Below are 21,112 nucleotides of genomic sequence, written 5' to 3'. Positions count from 1 at the left end.
GTGAGACTGGGCTTATGTTAAAGATGTGGCTGTGGGGATTCTGCAGCTGAAGTTGTTCCACATTTAAAGAGGGAGTGGGGGAAAGTTGCAGAAAACAATTCATAACTTTTTTTTGTCATAGTTTTGGATAAAACCAAATCTAAAGATCCAGCAATTAAAAAGAAACACATCAATATATAGATAGATAGATAGATAGATATAGTACAAAAAGCACTTAATTCCCAAATAAGAAGGGAGCAAAGAACAAAAAATAATTTAAAGAAAAAAGTAGTTCACACACTTTCAGAGATGAACAACCAGATGCACACGCTGAGGAGGCACAGACAGAGCAGTCAGGGGACACTTTTTTTTGTTGTTGTTGTTGTTTTGTATTTTCTGGCTTATCGATTCCCCTTTTGGAGATAGCCAACATTAAAAATAAATTTTGCACTTTCTTTGAAAAAGAAAGTTTGCATTTTCTTAACTTTTTTTTTTTTTAAATAAAAAGGGCGTGCAGTCTGGATGTACGTCCTAAGTAGACATTTGAGAGAGAAAAAAAGAGGCTAAGACTGACAAATGGGTAATTGTCTATTATCCTGTCACTGCAGGAATGCTAACCAAGTTAATACATGCTAAAAGTAAGTTGCATTTAGGGAAAATAGAAAAACAGAACAGCAAGCTAGGGTTGGGAAGAGGTCAGCAAGACAAATTTGAGAGTAGGAGAAAGGTATTGGATTTAGTTTCATGCCTTTCCAGTAGGGGCAGAGGGCATCCCAAGACTTCTGGCCAATTGCATTCTTGTAAGCATGTGTTCATGTGTTGGGCGTTGAAGTAGAGCATGTAGAGGCAGCAACTGAGGTAAAAAATACCCGTGAGTTCGTGGGTTCTGCTCTAGGAAACTTAGCCCGGATTCATTCACAATCTCAGAAGGCACATTTTGTAAGACATAGAGGGGTCATCATTAACACGGCTCCATGTACGTGTTCTTGGGCTTAGCCAAACTGACAGGGTACACGTGTGACAATTGTGGTCATCAAATGTACCTGATAAATGGAGAGTCTGGAGCTTTTCCTATGTAACAGGAGCAAACCCCCACTCTCCAGGCCTCTGCTCCGAAAGAGCACAGTGCCACAGAGTCAGTAAGCTATAGGATCGTCAGGCAATGAAGGTAGCTTATTTGAAGGACATTGGGGGAACCTGTGCCTGTCTCCTAGAGACTGTGGGAAATAAAATGCTCCATTCAACCTACAGTGACAGAAAGAAAAGAGAAAATGTGTGTGTGTGTGTGTGTGTGTGTGTGTGTGTGTGTGTGTGTGTGTGTATGAGAGAGAGAGAGAGAGAGAGAGAGAGAGAGAGAGAGAGAGAGAGAGAGAGAGAGAGAGAAGATAGGGCAGAAAGGACCATGGGGAAAGAGTTTTTAGAAATGGCCTCAGCCTCTACTGGAAGAGATCACAAGAATTACACTAATTAGTTTGTCCCTGTGAGAACATAAATGGTCAACCAAGGACTGGGAAACCCGGGTAGGAGAACCACAGAGGTGAGACACTTTAGAGCATCTGGTTCTGAAGCCAATTCCAACTACTCCTAAGAAGCTTTTTGGGGTGACTTTGACAAATAGAATACATTTGTGAGGAGGAGTCAGACTTTTGTCCCCTATGGGACGCCCCTTTTATTATTTCATTTTAAAATGATCATAGTAATGTGTCCCCATGGGTCAGTCCGTACCAAGATTTTTAGTCTCTGGTTTTATGTGAATTGTTATTCTAGGAACTTCACAAAGTACAGCTGGAGGTTTTAGGAGGAGGGGAAAAAAATCCCAAAAATATAGGAAAAGAAAAACCCTTGTTGCCATTTAGTTAATTTTTTTGGAATAATTATACTTTTAACATTGAATTTTATTGTATGACAAAACCCTATAAATGTTAATATTGCCTCACAAGGCATCAATTAACTTCTGGAGAACAAAGTTTTAATAACATTCACATGAGCTATTTTTTGTTTCATGGGCAATTTTGTAGGAAACATAGTGATATAAATCTGAGATATGTCCAGGTATCATACTCCTATAAAATGAGAGGTGTTTTGAAGAAGATCCATCAGCAATTTGAGTCTCCTAAGGTTTATACTGAGTAATTTACCTATTTCAAAATTGCCTGTTTTAAAGTTTATATAAGTAGGACACCATTTACTTTCTGGAAATCACTGGTTTAAACAATTGAACATACCAAAATTTACGGTTGTCATTTTGCAAATAAAATAATATATGTATTTTTTAAACCCATGGAAGCCACAGTTTCAAATGAAGCCAACACAGTGCTATATCAGTGCGTATACGTTTTAGAAGTCAACCAGCAGTTAATACACACAAAGCTTGTCTGATGTCTAACATAAGATAGAAAATAACGTTGCGAGTAGCTCATAATCAGGTCACAACTTCATTTTCATATTTCATTAGATAGCTACACTAGGTTTTTATTACCAATAACTGCATGGTTCTCTGTATATGCCTCTGCTGAGTGTTAAGAATGCTTTGGGATTATATTCCATTGAGAACAAATAATACAACAATTTGACTTGAAATAGCATATTTTGATGTGACATTTTTATCCCACTATGTCCTAATAACTGTTTAAATGCAAGATCTGACTTTTAAGAACATCAAATGCAGTAAGATGGAGTTACTCTGAATGCATCTCAGAAAGTGCACTTGTTTTGAAGAAATATGTTTCTCAGCTGCCTGTGGTTGTACCTGAGAAGCCCAAAGAATACTGAAGGAATTCAAGGTGCAAACCCGCCTCTCTGGCAGAGTGGGTCCTGCTCGATAAGGACACTGTCTTCAGTGTGCACAGGTGAGATCCCAGAGGAAAGTCCAAATGAATTATTTTATATAACCTCCAAGATGGAAAAGAGCCCAGAATACCATCAAGCCCAATACTCAGAATTGTATTTCTATATTAATGATCTGCTTGCTAAATAAAAGCAACTTTTTATACTTAAGAAAAAAGATAGGATAAAACATTACAAAAGGTAGTACTACATTTTCAAACCTCACAAGGTAGGACGTTTACATGTAGAAGGACCTTGAATTAAAGACTTCTTCCCCTATGCTTACAAAACCCTTAACTTGTGCCTGCAGCTCTGTCCCCTAATCTCCATTCTTTTCTGTGAACCTACTGCATTCTATACAGATTTTCAAAGACTCTAATGCTCCATTTCATTTAATTTGTTTTCTTCTCACTTTCAGCCAGATTCTAAGAACTTTAGGGTGAGAATATTGCATCTTTTTATCTTTATTTTTCCAACTAACCAAAATACTAATAATCATTCAAACATTTTTGAATGAACTAATGAATGACTATCATTAACTGCTTTTTTTTTTCACCCCTACACTAAGCCTAGAGCTTTCCATAGAGGAATTGAAATCTCATATCAAAAGTGGCTCCCCTTGTACCTGAAATCTAGTATATGGGACAGAAGTCTTAGAGCCTGGAGACCTGAGTTCCAATCTTGATTGTATTACCTACTATGCTAGTTTGTTAGGACATGGAAAAGTCAGTTAATCCCCCTGAGTTTGTTTCTTCACGTGTAATATGGAGATTATAATGTCTGGTTAATTAACCTACCTCAAAGGGTAAGTTTATACAACTGAGACTTTGAATGTGAAAGAGCTTATAAATTATAAAGGGCTCTTCAAGTGTCTGTTACTATTTTCTTCAAAGTCAACACTGTAGCATCAACTATAAATTGAGGGTGTCCCAGACAGTGGAGATTAGCACTACTCCAAGCGTGACCCTTGGAGTATGTGCTTCAGCTTATTCATCAAACAAATAATAGCCTCAGTCAAAAATCTTAACATAAGTAGTATTACTACTGTGCTGTGCTTAGTCACTCAGTCATGTCCAACTCTTGAGACTCCATGGACTGTGGCTCACCAGGGTCCTCTGTTCACAGAATTCTCCAGGCAAGAATATTGCAGTGGGTTGCCATTCCCTTCTCCAGGCGATCTTGCCAACCCAGGGATCAAACTCGGGTCGCCTGCCTTGCAGGCAGATTCTTTACCATCTGAACCACCAGGGAAGCCCCTGTTGAACTTCTCTTGAACTCCTGTTCTACCTCTCCAGCAGTGCTAAGTTCTTAAAGCTTGATTAGTTCATATTTCAGTGGTGAATTGTTATTTCTGTGTATAATTTTATAGTTACTTTGTTTCACTCTTCTGTGGGTTAGAGTTAAGCTCCAAAGAGGTCATATTGAGATATGTTCCCATAGGAACACTTTTTATCAAGTCATGTGATTTGATACAAGTTACTCCTCACCCCAACCCCTGGAATCTCAGTTTGCTCATTTACAAAATCAGAAAGACAAGTCCGTTTTAGCTCACAGATGTATATAAATTTAAGTAAAATTACTTTGGAAACTATGCAATATTTGATTCAAATGGAAGAAGATGTTATTCACTATATCCTAAGAGTTCAACGCCACTTGTCACTACTGAAGAAACCAATTAGGATAGTGACAAGGGTGGGTTTCTCATCAAATTCACTTGGAAAAACATATCCCAACAAGGATATGGGGGATAAGATGAGGATATGAAGGGATGGAAGGTCAAAGTAGCATTTTAGCTCTTTTCTTCCAGAAGAGTTAATACTGGTTAAGATAACAAAAGAGAAAACCCACTTAAGAAATTTCCAGGAATTAATATTTTTATTTTCATTTTGTTTGAATGGTAATCAGGTATTAGTACAAGTAATTCTGTCTTCAGGATATTACAAGCTCCTTGATGCACAAGCTGAATCTTTCTAATTATTTTATGTTTTTTTAAATCCATCTAACATAGAGCAGGGCACACCTCAGGTCTTCAGTACATATTTGTTGAATTCAGCTACAAAATATAGAACAACTTGCAACACTTGGATCTCTGATTTGTGAAGTGAGTGGGATTCAAAAAAGAGTCATCCTTATTGATACTCATTTATTTAATCAAGAGTTCTCTTCTGCGAGTATATTCATGAAGAGAAACAAAGACAAATAGCAGTGTAAATAGGGCTTAAAGCCATGAATTTAGCAATTGCTCTCCTTTTCTTAACCTTGCTTCTCTGTGGGTTTTTAGGGCTAAAATATGCATACAGCTCATTCTTTGCAAGCTACTAGGTCTTCATAATATAATTAAAGTGCAAGACATTAGCTAATAGAAAAGATTTGTTTTATCCACATAAAGACCTGTGTGCCAGTCAGAAATGAAGACTGTCTGAAATACTTTCTTCCTTTAGCTTGAATAGCCCAAGATTTTTCCAATTTTCGTCCTTCTCTTTTGATCCTTCATCCTATTTCTTGGTTAGTTCCAGGTGTGGCCCTAGGCCAAGCCATCCCATCCTGTCCCGTCTGTAAAGACCTATCACTCATATGATGGTGATTTGCAGTTCAAGCCTCCTTTCAGATTCCAATTTCCCATATCCAACTGGCTACTCAAGGTTCCTACTGCAATATCGAAGCAGCACCTTAAATTCAAAAGAGCTAAGAGAGAACTTTGGATTCCACTGTCCTCCTACACTTGCATCCTTCCCATCTTTTGGGTGTGACCCAAGTGTTGTTGTTTAGGTGCTAAGTCATGTCCAACTCTTTGCAACTCCATAGACTGTACAGTGCATACGTGGAGGGGAGCTGGGATAGGGGATCCAGGTGAACAAACCCCTAATTAGTCATGATATTTGAGTCCCTACCCCAACTCACCTCGACACATGCAGTGTAGCAGGAAGTTCTGTTGACTCTGGCAACAAATCCCTTACATTGACTTTCCCCCATAGCTATCACCCATCTCATGGAGTAAGCCACTATACTTCCTTGTCTGGATGCTGCAGTAGCCTCCCCATTGATTTCCCACATCCATTCTCCATAACAAAGCCACAGAAATGTTCAAGAATTATATAATATCAAACAGGTCAAGTCACTTTCTTGCTTCACATCTTCAAAGGTAGAATTTTCCAAACCAAAATTCTGTACCACGACCTATGGTGAAAGTTGCCTTTGATCTGCCTACCACTCTCCAACAGCTGCCCCTGACCCAGAATGTCTCAGAATCTGGCCATGCTAGCTTCCCTTCCAAGAACACCCCGTTACTTTTTGCCTGGTTGATTTCTTCTGATGGTCCAGGTCTCTCTCCCAAGTTTACTCCTCAGAGAGGTCTTTCATGACTTCCTTAGTAAGCAACGTGCTCACTAACTGATCATCCCCTCATGATTCTCTGTAGAATTTACTAGGTAATTCACACCTATTTATTCATGGAATATAAGCTCCATGAGCATGGAGATTTTGTCTTATTCTCCAGTGTACTTAGAGCACTGCTTGGCACTTGGTATGAACTCAGGAAATCACTGCTAGTGAAAGAACCATGGCTCAAATAGCCTGAAAACCCTTCAAAAAGGGAGGTCAGGCTACTCATCTCTCTTGCAATCCTCCATAGCTCCACGCACAGTGCTATTCCCACAGGAGACCTTGAGTAAATGGTCTGTAGACTGACTACTGAGGCATTGCATTCTCTATTCTATTTTCTTTTACTCTTCTCTAAACCAGATGGGATTTCCCTGAGTTACAGCTAGCAGTTCCAATGCAAATTGGACCTTCTCATCCACAGCTGGCTTAAGCCTTCCTCCCAAACCCCACATCACTGTCTAACTCATTCTTCCTCTCATAAACTGGTGCTGGGATGTTTATTAAAAAAACTCAGGCTTTCCTTTGCAGTTGTGAAAGCTAAAGATAAAATAAACAGGACAGTCAGGCCTACCGCTGCCAGACTGTGATGTATGTCTTCAGGCAATAGGAAGGAATGGGCCAAATGAATTATCAGTGGGAGTAATGGTTATTGAGGTAGTGAAAATGTACTTGGCTATTTTGCCTGCTGCGGTCCTGCCGTCAGTAACAGCAGAACCCCACAACAGTGGGGTCTTTTTCCTGAACTGATACCACGAGACTTTATGACCATGTTTTTAGAGTAATAAATTATTCAAGAAGCTTTATTTTGCTTCTGTTTTCCACCCAAGTCCCTGTACTCTCTCATTATGACCAGAATCCTGACCATGTTCCTTGCGCTGGTGGGTTTTTGGTGGTAGAAGCTGGGAGTTCCTCTGGTGCCTCCTCTCTGCAGACCCCTTAGGTGCTCTATGTTGTCCATGAGAAACAGCCATACTTGATGGTGTATGTTACAATAAAATTCACCGTATCTTGAAAACACCCTCTTTTCACCTAAACTCCATCTTCACTGCAAGCAATGTACAGTGTTCAAAAATCAATATCATGAAGGCATTTTTATACTCAGTTGAAATTAATACTATGCAAACAACATGAAAAGCTTGCCCAAGACTCACGCATTTGACATCAAAATGATATACAATGATTGCCTGACTTTGACTATGTCTCGTGGTGGTTGTTCAATCGCTCAGTCGTGTCTGACTATCTGGGACCCCACGGACTGCAGCACATCAGGCTTCTCTGTCCTTCACCATCTCCCGGGGCTTGTTTAAACTCATGTCCATTGAGTCGGTGATGCCATCCAACCATCTCATCCTCTGTTGTCCCCTTCTCCTCCTGCCCTCAATCTTTCCCAGCATCAGGGTCTTTTCCAATGAGTCAGTTCTTCACATCAGGTGGCCAAAGTACTGGAGAATCAGCTTCAGCGTCAGTCCTTTCAATGAATATTCAGGGTTGATTTCCTTTAGGACTGACTTGTTTGATCTTGTGGTCCAAGGGACTCTCTTCTCCATACACAGTTCAAAAGCATCAGTTCTTCAGTGTTCAGCTTTCTTTATGGTCCAGTTCTCATATCCATACATTACTACTGGAAAAACCAAAACTTTGACTAGACAGACCTTGGCTGGCAAAGTAATGTCTCTGCTTTCTAATAAGCTATCTAGGTTGGTCATAGTTTTTCTTCCAAGGAGCAAGTGTCATTTAATTTTATGGCTGCAATCACCATCTGCAGTGATTTTGCAGCCCAAGAAAAGAGTCTCTCACTGTTTCCATTGTTTCCCCATCTATTTGCCATGAAGTGATGGGACCAGATGTCATGACCTTCGTTTTTTGAATCTTTAGTTTTAAGCCACCTTTTTCACTCTCCTCTTTCAATTTCATCAAGAGGCTCTTTAGTTCCTCTTCACTTTCTGCCATAAGGGTGGTGTCATCTGCATATCTGAGGTTTATTGATTGTAGCATGATTTTGACTATGTCTTACCTGAGTCTCAAGCAGCTGATTTACCAGAGAGAAGAAGACTACAGAGATGCCTACATGTGTAAGACACATATCATGAGATTTATTTTTAAAATTTGTAAACTCAAATATTGTAGATTAGAAAGGAGATATAATACATTCCCTAGTCATTCCAAAAACTCAAGGCACATGGGCCTCCAGATTAGTAAAGTGACGTGCTTAGGGACAAATGCACATGATAAAATGGTTGACATAGTGATCCTTGAAAATATGAAAAAGGAAAATATATATATAAATTTTAATTATATAGTTAAAATACTAAATTAACCAGAAGCCTACTTCTAGAGGGACATGTTCTTAAGAGTTATTGAGAACTTACTCTCTGCCAGACATTGTACTAAGTACTTTAAATATTTAATTTCACTTAATCATTACAAGTTCATCTTACATATCAGTCAGCTTGGGCTGAAAGGAGTTAATTTGCTTGAATTTATACAACTAGGAAGTTGAATAGTCATGACTAAACTTAATCCTCTATGTTTTATATTAAACAATGCCGCCGCAAACCAGGATGTTTTTCAATATTCAGTTCTCACTGAGTATGGGAAGTTATAAACAAGCTAATCTTTAGGTACAAAAACAGCTTCCACAGGAGATCCTAGGAGCTCTACCAATTTATTTCAAACTCCAATGCACAATGAGATGTTCACAGGGGCTCCGAGAGGCTTTTGGCACAATCTCTGGTCATCGAAGCCAGATCTACTAAATCAGCCTCTGTTGGGTATAGCGGGGACAAGATGACAGGCACTGTCTGAATATCTGTTTGTTTTTTTTTAAACCTCCCAAAAGGGTTTTTATGCAAAACCAGGTTGAGCTCATAATCAAAAGACCTACTAAATCCCAGCTGTGATCTGCTCCCTATCACCTGGAATTAAGCCATAACCTCTCTTGCTTGTAAGATGGTGATAAACCTCACTGGATGTTGAATTAATAGGAGATGCTAGCTATATAAGCATTTTATAAAATATATATACATACTTTTAAAATGTTATAAGACTAAGAATTATCTTCACTGGCACATCAAAACCTGTTTAAAATTACAAATACATTAATTTTCAGTTAAGTTCAGTTCAGTCGCTCAGTCATGTCCGACTCTTTGCGACCCCATGAATCGCAGCACTCCAGGCCTCCCTGTCCATCACCATCTCCTGGAGTTCACGCACACTCATGTCCATCGAGTCGCTGATGCCATCCAGCCATCTCATCCTCCGTCCTCCCCTTCTCCACCTGCCCACAATCCCTCCCAGCATCAGAGTCTTTTCCAGTGAGTCAACTCTTTGCATGAGGTGGCCAAAGTACTGGAGTTTCAGCTTTAGCATCATTGCTTCCAAAGAACACTTGGGCTGATATCCTCTAGAATGGACTAGTTGGATCTCCCTGCAGTCCAAGGGACTCTCAAGAGTCTTCTCCAACACCACAGTTCAAAAGCATTAATTCTTCGGCGCTCAGCCTTCTTCATAACCAACTCTCACATCCATACATGACTACTGGAAAAACCATAGCCTTGACTAGATGGACCTTTGTTGGCAAAGTAATGTCTCTGCTTTTCAATATGCTATCTAGGTTGGTAATAACCATTAAGATCCATTAAAAGATCCAAGAGTAAGGATCTTTTAATTTCATGGCTTCAGTCACCATCTGCAGTGATTTTGGAGCCCCCCAAAATAAAGTCTGACACTGTTTCCACTGTTTCCCCATCTATTTCCCATGAAGTGATGGGACCAGATGCCATGATCTTCGTTTTCTGAATGTTGAGCTTTAAGCCAACTTTTTTACTCTCTTCTTTCACTTTCATCAAGAGGCTTTTTAGTTCTTCTTCACTTTCTGCCATAAGGGTGGTGTCATCTGCATATCTGAGGTTATTGATATTTCTCCTGGCAATCTTGATTCCAGCTTATGCTTCTTCCAGCCCAGGGTTTCTCATGATGTACTCTGCATATATGTTAAATAAGCAAGGTGACAATATACAGCCTTGACGTACTCCTTTTCCTATTTGGAACAAGTCTGTTGTTCCATGTCCAGTTCTAACTGTTGCTTCCTGACCTGCATATAGGTTTCTCAAGAGGCAGGTCAGGTGGTCTGGTATTCCCATCTCTTTCGGAATTTCCCACAGTTTATTGTGATCCACATAGTCAAAGGCTTTGGCATAGTCAATAAAGCAGAAATAGATATTTTTCTCGAACTCTCTTGCTTTTTCCATGATCGAGCGGATGTTGGCAATTTGATCTCTGGTTCCTCTGCCTTTTCTAAAACCAGCTTGAACATCTGGAAGTTCACAGTTCACGTACTGCTGAAGCCTGGCTTGGAGAATTTTGAGCATTCCTTTACTAGCATGTGAGATGAGTGCAATTGTGTGGTAGTTTGAGCATTCTTTGGCATTGCCTTTCTTTGGGACTGGAATGAAACCTGACCTTTTCCAGTCCTGTGGCCACTGCTGAGTTTTCCAAATTTGCTAGCATATTGAGTGCAGGACTTTCACAACATCATCTTTCAGGATTTGAAAGAGCTCAACTGGAATGCCATCACCTCCACTAGCTTTGTTCGTAGTGATGCTTTCTAAGGCCCGCTTGACTTCACATTCCAGGATGTCTGGCTCTAGGTGAGTGATCATACCATCATGATTATCTTGATCATGAAGATCTTTTTTGTACAGTTCTTCTGTGTATTCTTGCCACCTCTTCTTAATATCTTCTGCTTCTGTTAGGTCCATGCTGTTTCTGTTCTTTATCGAGCCCATCTTTGCATGAAATGTTCCTTTGATATCTCTAATTTTCTTCAAGAGATCTCTAGTCTTTCCCATTCTGTTGTTTTCCTCTATTTCTTTGCATTGATCGCTGAGGAAGGCTTTCTTATCTCTCCTTGCTATTCTTTGGAAATCTGCATTCAAATGCTTATATCTTTCCTTTTCTCCCTTGCTTTTCACCTCTCTTCTTTTCACAGCTATTTGTAAGGCCTCCCCAAACAGCCATTTTGCTTTTTTGCATTTCTTTTCCAAGGGGACGGTCTTAATCCCTGTCTCCTGTACAATGTCACGAACCTCAGTCCATAGTTCATCTATCTATTTTAGAACTGTACAAAAAGATCATTTTTTTTTCTAATATTCTGCTGCTGTTGCTGCTGCTCTAAATTTAACATGGTGGAAGCTTCTGTTATCTACAAGTACCTATCAAAATAATCTAAATGATTTGATACCTCTGCTATTTCCCTGAGTTGTCAAATTACAAATGCTCTCTGAATATCTCTGTTCCACATTGTTTTCTTCTGTACCACATCCTAATCCATCTCTGCTGTGCACAAATTTTTAAAAAGTGCTACAAATCAATAGTTGGAGAATTTTACCACATTGTTCTCTTTTGATACCCTATTATTTTATTCTACATTTTAAATCCAAACTGGTAGGGTCCACTAATTGTTCTAAAGAAAAATGGCTTTCTCTGGACTCATCAAACAGATGCCACGCTCAGTCTCAGGTAGGACAGAAGACACAAGAATCAGCTTCCTCCCGGGTCCTTTCAGCACCATGGAGTCCACCTTGTCTGCCAGAGTGACATGGTGTTCAGATGAGGACAAGACACTCACAGGGCTGCAGATCAGTGTCACAAACTGAGCGAGGGTTACAGCCAGCTTTGAAAACAGAAGCGCCGACCACCATGGGTCACCGTTAATATCTCCTCGGCCAGACCACATCAGCTTTTTTCAGGGTGCTTTCCCGTATTATTTCTCCACCGTGATAGCAAACAGATCCTGATCTATTTTTCTCCTGGGCTGTTTCAGATGAATATGCTACTTTATCTTTAGGTTTTCATGCTAACATATGATAACCACATGAGGTATCTATCAAAAAAGGAAATATTTGAGAAACAATAAAGGTTTTCTCTTCCGTAGTGGCATTGTGTTTAATTAAGAAAGTCAGCATGGTGAAACCCTGAAACCTACTTCCAATCTCCATCTTTATGCAGAAATTTAATGTGCTCACATGCACTGACTCCGTTAGAATGTTTGCTCATTAATTTTGTTCCTCTTTCCTAGTATTAATCCGTAGTAATGTTTTCCCCAATGCTATTAGCCAAAAGGTCATAATTGTTCTTTCAAATGGATGGATGGCACTGAAAGCTGAAACTTAAAATTCATCAACTGCTAAGTATTGTCTCTGAAAAATCATGTATCCTACGGTTGGCCTTTGTTGGGGCTCTCTTAAAAAAATAAGGCTATGCTTTATTACATATTATTTAGTTATTCAACACAAAATATATTAGCCCTCCTGCAAACAACTTACTATGAAAATCCTTATTATCTTGGACTCTAGATAGGATTTTTGGATAGTGAAAGATCATCATCACTCTCTTTTTTTTAAATCGATAGGCAAGGTGACTAAGCAACCCAGTTGAGAGCTCAGGCTTGAGCAGTGTCATGAAAACTTAGACAAATCATTTAGTTCTTATAAAACCAGTTTTATCTTTCATTTTGTTTTGGTTCTATTTAAGTTGTCCTCTAGATGAGGGTATCTTATTTCCTTGAAAATATTACTTAGCAAGAAATAAGAGAATATACAGTTATGGTACATGCATCTGTCTGCTTGAAAGTCAGGGCTGTTTCACTGGATAGCTCCAGGGGATGTAGTTCCTGTTGCAGTTCATGTAAGGAGTATCCCCTCAAGTTGAGCAATGCAATGCCTGCCCAGTCTATGCAATAACCCCATGCAAGTTACCTTTGTACTTATGAATTAGCGTTTGTAACTACTCCAAATAAGACCTATTTCTGGTTCAGTTCCATTGATGACAGACAGTGTTTAGACAGGGCAGCAGCATGCAGTGGACAACTGTCCTTGGTCATTGCTACTTAAGGGTGTGAGCAGTGTTGACCAGACAGATAAAGACAGGAAGAGAGGAATTATAGGCATGAGGCCATAGCACAGAATAAGGATCCAATAAATAATTACTGGAAAATAAAAAGAAGTTATTTCCCAGCGTACCCTATGGACTTGGCTCATGGGCACAAATCAAGACAAAAAGATATTGCACTTTAAGTGTCTATGCATTGTAGCTTCTGAAGATCCTTCATATTTGGAGAGATTTGTTTAACCTATAGTCCCTAAGACTTATTTCTTTGGTTTAGATGGAAAGAATTTTAAAGCAAGGACTAAACTAGAAATAACTCACTCTGATACTTTTACAGAAAGTAACACAAAAGAACTATGAAGGGTAAAAAGAATGACTTTGTTGAGTAATAGCATTCACTATGTGTGGTCCAAAGAATAAAGTCTTGAAGGAGAAAGAGTTGGAAGTAGCTATCCAATGTTTCCAGAGAAACCAGAGAGATAAGGAAGATCGAATGCTGTTTGTCTGCTCACACTGTTTATGCATCCTGCTTCAAGCAAAGTTTCCAGAAAGTAAGCTCTCCTGACTTTCCTAGAAAAGACAGGACATTAGGAAGCAGGGCATGGAAGTAATCTTACTTAGTGGTTATGTAACTTCAAGTAGGAGAAGGCAATGGCACCCCACTCCAGTACTCTTGCCTGGAAAATCCCATGGACGGAGGAGCCTGGTGGACTACAGTCCATGGGGTCGTGAAGAGTCGGACATGACTGAGTGACTTCACTTTCATTTTCACTTTCATGCATTGGAGAAGGAAATGGCAACCCACTCCAGTGTTCTTGCCTGGAGAATGCCAGGGACGGTGGAGCCTGGTGGGCTGCCGTCTATGGGATCGCAGAGAGTCGGACACGACTGATGCTACGTAGCAGCAGCAGCAGCAGCAACCTCAAGTAAGTGGCTTTAATTCTCTGCACCCTGTTTTATTGCCTATAAGTGTAAGGGTTAGATAAGATAATCTTTTTTTAAATTAATTTACTTTTTATTGAAGGATAATTGGTTTACAGAATTTTGTTGTTTTCTATCAAACCTCAAATGAATAGGCCATGGGTATACATATGCTCCCTCCCTTCTGAACCTCCCTCCTATCTCCCTCCCCATCCCACCTCTCTAGGTTGATATAGAGCCCCTGTTTGAGTTTCCTGAACCATACAGCAAATTACCATTGGCTTATCTATTTTTAAATTTAGATATCTATTTTATCTAAGGTTAAGTGGGCCTTAGAAAGCATCACTATGAATAAAGCTAGTGGAGGTGATGGCATTCCAGTTGAGCTCTTTCAAATCTTGAAAGATGATGCTGTGAATGTGCTGCACTCAATATGCCAGCAAATTTGGAAAACTCAGCAGTGGCCACAGAACTGGAAAAGGTCAGTTTTCATTCCAATCCCAAAGAAAGGCAACGCCAAAGAATGCTCAAACTACCGCACAATTGCACTCATGCTAGTAAAGGAATGCTCAAAATTCTCCAAGTTAGGCTTCTGTTCAAGCTGGTTTTAGAAAAGGCAGAGGAACCAGAGATCAAATTGCCAACATCCGCTCGATCATGGAAAAAGCAAGAGCATTCCAGAAAAACATCTATTTCTGCTTTATTGACTATGCCAAAGCCTTTGACTGTGTGGATCACAATAAACTGTGGAAAATTCTGAAAGAGTTGGGAATACCAGACCACCTGACCTGCCTCTCAAGAAACCTATATGCAGGTCAGGAGGCAACAGTTAGAACTGGACATGGAACAACAGACTGGTTCCAAATAGGAAAGGGAGTACGTCAAGGCTGTATATTGTCACCTTGCTTATTTAACTTCTATGCAGAGTACATCATGAGAAACACTGGGCTGGAAGAAACACAAGCTAGAATCAAGATTGCTGGGAGAAATATCAATAACCTCATATATGCAGATGACACCACCCTTATGGCAGAAAGTGAAGAGGAACTAAAAGCCTCTTGATGAAAGTGAAAGAAGAGAGTGAAAAAGTTGGCTTAAAGCTGAACATTCACAAAATGAAGATCATGGCATCTGGTCCCATCACTTCATGGGAAATAGATGGGGAAACAGTGGAAACAGTGTCAGACTTTATTTTGGGGGGCTCCAAAATCACTGCAGATGGTGACTGAAGCCATGAAATTAAAAGACGCTTAACTCCTTGGAAGAAAAGTTATGACCAACCTAGATAGCATATTCAAAAGCAGAGATATTACTTTGCCGACTAAGGTCCATCTAGTCAAGGCTATGGTTTTTCCAGTAGTCATGTATGGATGTGAGAGTTGGACTATAAAGAAAGCTGAGTGCGTAAGAATTGATGCTTTTGAATTGTGGTGTTGGAGAAGACTCTTGAGAGTCCCTTGGACTGCAAGGAGATCCAACCAGTCCATTCTGAAGGAGATCAGCCCTGGGATTTCTTTGGAAGGAATGATGCTAAAGCTGAAACTCCAGTACTTTGGCCACTTCATGCGAAGAGTTGACTCATTGGGAAAGACTCTGATGCTGAGAGGGATTGGGGGCAGGAGGAGAAAGGGAGGACAGAGGATGAGATGGCTAGATGGCATCAGCGACTTGATGGACATGAGTTTGAGTGAACTCCAGGAGTTGGTGATGGACATGGAGGCCTGGTGTGCTGCGATTCATGGGGTCACAAAGAGTCGGACATGACTGAGCGACTGAACTGAACTGATCTATTTTACATATGGTAATATAAGTTTTCATGTTACTCTTTCCACACATCTCACCCTTTCCTCCCCTTTCCCCATAAGCCCATAAGTCTATTCTCTATGTCTGTCTCTCCACTGTTGTCCTGTAAATAAATTCTTCGGTACCATTTTTCTAGATTCTGTATATATGCATTAGAATATGATATTTATCTTTCTCTTTCTGACTTACTTCACTCTGTATAATAGGTTCTAGGTTCATCCACTTCATTAGAACTGACTCAAATGGGTTCCTTTTTATGACTGAGTAATATTCCATTGTGTATATGTACCACATTTTCTTTATCCATTCATCTGTTGATCGACATCTAGGTTGCTTCCATGTTCTCAGTTCAGTTCAGTTCAGTTGCTCAGTCATGTCCAACTCTTTGCGACCCCATGAACTGCAATATGCCAGGCCTCCCTGTCCATCACCAACTCCCGGAATCCACCCAAACCCATATCCATTGTGTCGGTGATGCCCTCCAACCATCTCATCCTCTGTTGTCCCCTTCCTTCTCCTCCTGCCCTCAATCTTTCCCAGCATCAGGATGCTGTTGTAAATAGTGCTACAATGAACAATGGGATACATGTGTCTTTTTCAATTTTGGGTTCCTCAGGGTATATGCCTTGGAGTGGGATTGCTGGGTCATATGGTGGTTTTATTCCTAGTTTTTAAGGAATCTCCATACCGTCTTCCATAGCAGCTATATCAATTTACATTCCCAACAACAGTGAAAGAGCGTTTTTTCTCCACACCCTCTCCAGCATTTATTGTTTGTAGACTTTTTGATAAGGTCCATTCTGACCAGTGTGAGGTGATATCTCCTTGTAGTTTTGATTTGCATTTCTCTAAGAATGAATGATGTTGAGCATCTTTTCATGTGTTTGTTAGCCATCTGTATGTCTTCTTTAGAGAAATGTCTGTTTAGGTCTTTTTCCCACTTTTTGATTGGGTTGTTTGTTTTTCTGGCATTGAGTTGTATGAACGGCTTGTATATTTTGGAAATTTATCCTTTTTCAGTTGCTTCATTTGCTATTATTTTCTCCCATTCTGAGGGCTGTCTTTTCACCTTTCTTATAGTTTCCTTTGAGGTGCAAAAGCTTTTAAGTTTAATCAGGTTCCACTTGTTTACTTCTGTTTTTATTTCTATTACTCTAGGAGGTGGGTCATAGAGGATCTTGCTTTGATTTATATCATCAAGCGTTCTGCCTATGTTTTCCTCTAAGAGTTTTATACTTTCTGGTCTTACATTTAGGTCTTTAATCCATTTTGAGTTTATCTTTGTGAAAAAGCAAATGACTTAAGGAAGGTAAGTGCTTTTGCTGATGAAGCTCAGAAATTTTCCAAAGCCAATAATATCATTTCTCAAATATTTGGACCTGATTATATTTACAATTTACCTAAGTCTGTGTCATTTCATGCGCTTCCCTGGTGGCTCAGCTGGTAAAGAATCCTCCTGCAATGCGGGAGACCTAGGTTTTATCCCTGGGCTGGGGAGATCCCATGGAGAAGGGAACAGCTACCCACGCCAGTATTCTGGCCTGGAGAATTCCATGGACTGTATAGTCCATGGGGTCACAAAGAGTCATACATGACTGAGTGACTCACTTCACTTTATGTCATTATATAACAGAGTGTATGTTTTATGTTGCCATTAAAAATCAAAAGTCAATTCCCTAACTACTTCACAACACCCCTTTCTTAGTGGGCCCTGTCCTGTGCTGTGCTAAGTTGCTTCAGTCATGTCCAAGCCTTTGTGACCCCATGGACTCTAGCCCACCAGGCTCCTCTGTGCATGGGATCTTCCCAGCAGGAAGAGTGGAGTGGGTGGTCATGTCCTACTCCAGGGAATCTTCCTGACCCTGGAATTGAACCTGTGTCTCTTACATCTCTTGCATTGGCAGGTGGGTTCCTTACCACTAGCGCCACCCGGGAAGACCCAGCGGGCCCTAGAAAGCAGTAATGATTCTTGCATTAAGATGACAAAAACCTAGGAAAGGGTGCTAAGAATATTATTTGGGGTACATGGAATACTGAGTAGAGAAAGGAGGGAATCTAATAATTCAGGGACGAAGGTTTGAAAGTTGATTTTCCACTGTACAGACTAACCATTAGGGGAATCCTATATGGAACAACTGATTGGTTCAGGGTCAAAAGGAAGTACTACAGGGCTGTCTACTGTCACCCTGCTTGTTTAACCTATACTCTGAATATGTCATGAGAAATAGCAGGCTGGATGAGTTACAGCTGGAATCAAGATGGGTGGGAGAGACACCAATAACCTCAAATATGCAGATAATACCACTCTAATGGCACAAAGCGAAGAGGAACTAAAGAGCCTCTTGATGAGGGTGAAGGAGGAGAGTGAAAGAGCCAGTTTAAGACTAAATATTAAGAAAAAAAAAAAAAACACCAACAACTAAGATCATGGCGTCCGGTCCCATTGCTACATGGCAAATAGAAGGGAGAAAAGGTGGCTATAAGGACAGATTTCCTCTTCTTTGGCTCTGAAATCACTATGGATGGTGACTGCAGCCATGAAATCAGAAGACAATTGCTTCCTGGCAGGAAAGCAATGACAAACCTAGACGGTGTGGTGAAAAGTAGAGACATTATTCTGCCAACAAAGATACAAACAGTCAAGGCTATGGTCTTCCCAGTGGTCATATCCAGTTGTGAGAGCTGGACCTTAAAGGAGGCAGGACACCAAACAACCAATGCCTCTGAGCTGTGGTGCTGGAAAAGACTCTTGAAAGCAAGACCAAACCAGTCAATCTTAAGGGAGATCGACCCTGAATATTCACTGGAAGGACTGATGCTGAAGCTGAAGCTCCAGTATTTTGGACATCTGATGTGAACAGATGACTCACTGGAAAAGTCCCTGATGCTGGGAAAGACTGAGGGCAGAAGGAGAAGAGGGCATCAGAGGATGAGATGGTTGGGCAGCATAAGTGGTGCAATGGACATGAACTTGGGCAAACTCTGGGAGATGGTGAGGCACAGGGCAGCCTGGCGTGCTGCAGTCCATGGGGTTGCAAGGAGTTGGACATGACTGGGTGACTGAACAGCAACGACAGCATATGGAAATCAGGCATCAACTGATGAATAAACCAGAAGGGACAGCATAGCAGTTAGTGGGTCAGGGATTTTTTTTTTTTAGGTGATACAAAAACAATGATAAATGTTCAGTCTAGCAACTCCAGCTTTTAGAAGAAAGTGCTGGGCATGGCTGACTTTTATTGCTTTAGAAAGCTCCATGTCTCTATCATTTGTACCATGCTAGTGTTCAGACGTATGATGTTCTCTGAAGCCCTCGATCCAAGGTCTTCTGAGACTGCATCACAACAATTACCCATCTGTATTCTAAAGCTACAAGCAGTTCTTTCTCTTTTGGATAGCTTGTATTGTAATGGTAGCCAAATGAAAGAAAGCTACATAGATTTTGAAAAGCATGGTTGGAAAGCATCCCAGGTAGATCTGTGTTATGTGGGCTAGTTTTATCTGTTGTCCAAAACAGTGGATGGAACTTTCTCACAAACCAGGATGACGCTAAAAGTTTAACATTTTCTAGCCAAAGAAGGGCTCTTGGTTTTAACAACCTTGGGCTTCCCTGGTGGCTCAGAGGTTAAAGCGTCTGCCTCCAATGTGGGAGACCTGGGTTCGATCCTTGGGTCGGGAAGATCCCCTGGAGAAGGAAATGGTAATCCACTCCAGTATTCTTGCCTGGAGAATCCCATGGACAGAGAAGCCTGGCAGGCTACAGTCCACGGGGTCGCAAAGAGTCGGACATGACTAAGCGACTTCACCTTCGCCTTCATCTTAAGTGCATCAGATGTCAACTGGCAAGAGTTTCAATGAGAACCACTCAAGTCTGACCTTATGGTCTTAAACTTGGAATTAGATGTCATAGGAAAGCCAACTGGGATGGCAGGAAGAGAATGTCTAGCTAAGAAAACAATAGATACAGATCATGCTTAGCAACTTCTTTCTCATTTGCCAAGGGGTTCCTTCCAGTGCACAAAACCATTTTAGTCCAAACTCTTTGAACGGTTAGTAGCATCCAACTGAACTTTGTTGAGAAGGATAACTTTGTTCTGACCTTCCCTACATAACATAAGAAAAAAATCATACTAAGAAGAATTCTACCTTAATGATGCAGAGCTGTGGAAACTTGAAAATCATTTGTAAGGACTGAGTTCTGATTGAAATTTACTATATAGTTTTTAATAACCATCCACAGATAGGCTATTCTACGCACGCCAAGATTTAAACTGCATCGTCCTAACGGTGGCTAAGTCTCATAGTGATGTTCCCATGCTGTCACTGTCAAGCATCTTATGTAATTATGGTGATCATCAATGACAAAACCCATGTTCTCTGTCCAGGGTTGTGATTTAGTGTGGAAATCCTAACTGCCTATGCTTATACCAAATCCCAAACCTCTTTGCTGGTGAAGAAAAATATGAACCCCAAGGCAGTGACCACATTCCAATTTGAATAATTATGTTGGTTGCCACAAATTTCTTCCTGAGTCAATCCTTCGATTTTGTCGTCTGGATTTAGCTATTCAATTTATCCTACATACCACATTTCCACCCCCTCAAAGAAAGGCTTTGCCAAAATGGAGCTCCCTATGAGCAAAAAGTGACCATAATTCCTAGAACAGAAGCCTGAAAAATGTGCAAGGAGATATCAAAATCAAAATCTTCAGATGCTGAATTTTTTCAAAGTTTAAAAGAATAATTCTGAGAGTCATGTTAATATTCATCCTTATACATCATTAAAGGGAAATGTATTATGGTGCAGAAGAAAATATTTTCAAACAATATAGTTCTGCAGCTTCACATAGCCCAGTGAGTGGCAACTGTATAGGATAGATTCAGAATAGGGACCTGGTTTCCTGTTTTGTTATCAAGGCCACAGAACCCAAAAGAATATTCTTGTTTTTTGAAAGGGACGCTACATGGCGGCCTTCAGTGTTTGGGAAAAGTTACCATGACTCTATTTGTCCTCTGAAAACATCAGGGTATGAAAAGAGAAATGTGCCCAAGAAGGGTTAGGCCTATTTGAATCTGAACGTCTCAGCTGAATATGGTTGAGGATGAATGCAAACTTTTCTGAGTTTGTTTTTAATTTTGTCATTTTCAATTATTTAATTCTAACTCAGAATACCAGCTTTGGCAAAAGAGTTAACTGGCCCCCTTAGAGTCACATTGAGTGTCGTAGTCTTTACTGGGACATAAATGAGTATGGGCACATGGCTACATTTTGAGCAACGCATAAGCAATGTTTTCAACAGTGACATTTTCACATA

General features: G+C 40.3%; 1 protein-coding gene across 19 annotated transcripts in view; it reads right to left on the bottom strand.

Annotated features, from left to right (window-relative positions):
* The window catches only part of NRXN3 (neurexin 3), a 1,842,793-nt gene that overhangs the window by 11,152 nt on the left and 1,810,529 nt on the right, over window positions 1-21,112 (bottom strand). The window lies entirely within an intron of this gene.

Source organism: Ovis aries, chromosome 7, assembly GCF_016772045.2.
Source record: "Ovis aries strain OAR_USU_Benz2616 breed Rambouillet chromosome 7, ARS-UI_Ramb_v3.0, whole genome shotgun sequence".
Taxonomy (NCBI): domain Eukaryota; kingdom Metazoa; phylum Chordata; class Mammalia; order Artiodactyla; family Bovidae; genus Ovis; species Ovis aries.
The sequence above is the reverse complement of the archived record's forward strand: the minus strand, read 5'-3'. Positions and strand labels throughout refer to the sequence as shown.